The following is a 3,378-nucleotide window of genomic DNA, read 5'->3' as shown; positions in this document are numbered from 1 at the left end:
TAAACCATTAATTAGTATAATTACATTACGTACAGATGACTACCCCCCTCCTTGAATAACCATTCCTGGCCCATTCTCATGCCGTTGGGTTGTCTCTAAACAGGCGCCAGAAATTCCAAGAAAAAAACATCGAGTTGTCTTTATTAGCAACAAATTTGTGATGTGAATTAGCTTCATAATTATGATGAGCATTTCAATGCTGCCTGACTGACTGTCTGACCGAGTCACTGAGTATTAACTGATCGAGTCAGTCACTATTATCACTGACTGACCGAGTCACTGACCGAATCACTGACTGCGCGATGAGTCACTGACCAAGTCACTGAGTTGATGACAACCACTGAGTCGCTCAATGAGTCACTGAGTGATTCCTTAACCGAGTCGCTGACCGAATCAATGACTGAGTCACTGACTGAATCACTGAGTCGCTGATCGAGTCACTGAGTCGCTCACTGAGTCACTGACTGAGTCACTGACCGAATCTGACTGAATCATGGAGTCGCTGATCGAGTCACTGAGTTGTTGACTGAGTCACTGACTGAGTCACTGACTGAATCTGACTGAATCATGGAGTCGCTGATCGAGTCACTGAGTTGTTGACTGAGTCACTGACCAAGTCACTGACTGAGTCACAGAGTCCAGCTTAACTAGGCAAGCCTACTTTGTTTATGCCATGAGAGACTAGCCTCTCTCCAGAACTGTTGTATTTTCCTGCATAACCATCTTGCCAAAGCCAAATAGAGAAATATTTCAAGGCAAATTTCCCATGCGTCAAGAATAATTAAATCACTCTTTATCAACAGTATCGTTCCATTATTTTATTTTTGGAAAATCCCTTTGCAAGCAGGGGTTTTTGGAATGTACAAATTTAAACAATCTCAAGACTATAGGATAGGGACCACCTCAGGAAACTGGTACCCTGTTGTCCTTGGCCCACTTCTTCATGACACGGATGATGTATTCCACCTGCGGGTTACCGGTGTTGAGCAAGATTTGGAGGATGTCTCGCAGTGTTTCTCTGTAGAGGAAAAAATGACAAAAATCTAGTGGCTTGATCTTCACTGGGTTTTGTGCACATTAATCTGAAAGCTAAACAAGATGGACTTTGCCTCGGGGTGATGTAAATCAATGTTAGGTTTTGCCCTTCACCGATGTATAAACACTGTATACTCAGTGTGTTACCTCCCGAGTGAAAGTTGGAAAAATAATAAATTGGGTGGGATTCGAACCCACGACTCGACCATCGAGCTTACGGGATCTGTCTGGCTGGCCAGTCAACCAATCCGCTTTTGCTCGGGTGGTCCAGTGGTAAGACTACTGCACTAGAAAGCAGGAGATCATAGGTTCGAGTCCCAACCAAGTGATTTTCAACTTTCACTCGGGAGGTAACGCACTGAGTAAACAGTGTTTATACGTCGGTAAAGGGCAAAACATAATAGTGAAAATAAAAGCTGTTCATAGAATTTAGGGGAAAAAAGAAAAAATCCATAAAGATCAATGAATTTGAACTAGAGGGCTAAGAAGTTACAAAGTATTCATGAAAATTTGTAATAAAAAGCCGTATCCTCTCTGAGTGATCCCCGTTTGATATTTGCCAGGTCTGCATCGTGACTTTGGGCGTGATCCCTGGCTGCATGGCATATGCGGGTTGAGGGCTTCTGACTAGCGCCCCTTTGACAGAGACATTGACAATTAGGGAACCGCCAACATTGGGCTGGATAGCTCAGTTGGTAGAGCACCGGAGTGATATACTAATTGAGATGTAATTGGTCAGTACGCACTGTTTGATCGATGTACTGTGGTCACCTGACCAAAGGTTGAGATGTAATTGGCCAGTGTGCACTGCTGATTGACAGAGATGACACCCACCTTGGTTCATGGCCAGCTATGATCTGCTGGAATACGCCCACGCACGCCCCTCGCTTGCCTTCCATTTAATTTGGGGTCCAATCTTTCCAGGACACCGAAAGCCTTGGCCGCATAGTAGAACTGGCCATCTACCGATAGAAAAGATGAGATTTGAGGATCGAGAGACCGTGACAATTATATTTTGAAGTCGAGCAAAAAAAAATCAGAATTCCGAATGACAAACCTGAACTTTTCGATCATATCGCCACAGTGTTGACAAAGTGATGAATTTGTCCCAAATCAATATTTTTAAGCAGTTTGGGATTTTTGGCTATTCTAATATTTTATGATGCCCTCTACATGCTTACTAAAGTTTGCGACACAAAAGTGCATCCTTCATTATTCAAGCTAATGACACAAAGTAGTAAATGTGCAATGAATCATTTTTTTTTCTTTTTGACGGGGATTCGTATTCTCGTTGATTTTACACGTGAAAACAATGTTGCAATCAGACGCCACTTTTGTCTTCACACATCATCTCAATAAAGATGAGTTATTGCAAAAATGTTTCACAAACACGAATCTGCAGAAACATTTCCAATTTTGTTCAGAAATACTTGGAAAGTTTTCTTGACTCGCCATAGACTTTGTACACAACGGCTGAAGTGGCGTCTGGATATGTGCATTCTTTTTTACAAGTGTGTTATATTTAGATTGACATTTTCTCTACGATTTGGGTTTTGACGAAGTGACAAATGTGTTTTGTGAAATCGGCTGCAGGTTTAGATTGAGTGACTAGATACTAATTTGGGGCTAATGCCAAAATCTTGACCAAACATACAAAATTAGGGGATGATGTTTTACCTTGTAGCCGTCGTTGGCAATGAGCTACAGCAGGCTGAACGATTCGCCAGACGTCTCCATCTTAAGGTACAACTCCCAGGCTAGTCTGGCCTTACGATTCATGATGAACAACCAAAACAACACAAAGAAAGGTTATAAATACATAGGATACTGCTGTAAGAAAACACATCTGGGCCTACAAAAGATGGTTCGGTTCAGTGGATGCTCGTTTCAGCAATTTTCGACCAGCAATGCTCAGTGTAACTGTGTACAATATTTGGGAGCCAAGAGGGATGTTCAACGTAGCAAATTTCTGTCGTACAATCTGCTTAAAATACAATAGAACAAATCCAACATGGCAAATGTACGACTAAAATGTGATGTTTACACGTTTAGACGAAAAAAACTTCTAAATCCGTTTACAAATTTCTCAAAACATTTAAACAAAACCCAAATTATACAAAAGGGGCCTGAGCCATTCACGCGAACTTCCTTGGAGATAACCACACATAGCACAAATAATTAACCTTGTTTTCAAACCTACTTAATTAATAAAAAACCTTAGAAGCACCGTAGTACTTGATTACATTTGGGGAACACGTAGTTACATTTTTACTTTATCAACTACTGCCTGCTATTTACTATGTCAACCATTGTTGATTTATCATGTCAATCACGCCGGTCTGC

At 41.4% G+C, this 3,378-nt stretch overlaps 1 pseudogene; it reads right to left on the bottom strand.

The window, feature by feature from the left end:
- Window positions 1-652: 652 nt before the first annotated feature.
- On the bottom strand, window positions 653-2,814 carry LOC119734325 (annotated as a pseudogene).
- Window positions 2,815-3,378: the final 564 nt, after the last annotated feature.

Source organism: Patiria miniata, unplaced genomic scaffold (assembly GCF_015706575.1).
Source record: "Patiria miniata isolate m_02_andy unplaced genomic scaffold, ASM1570657v1 HiC_scaffold_10, whole genome shotgun sequence".
In the NCBI taxonomy this organism is placed as follows: Eukaryota; Metazoa; Echinodermata; class Asteroidea; order Valvatida; family Asterinidae; genus Patiria; species Patiria miniata.
Note: the sequence above shows the minus strand (reverse complement) of the source record. Positions and strands in the feature narration are given on the sequence as shown.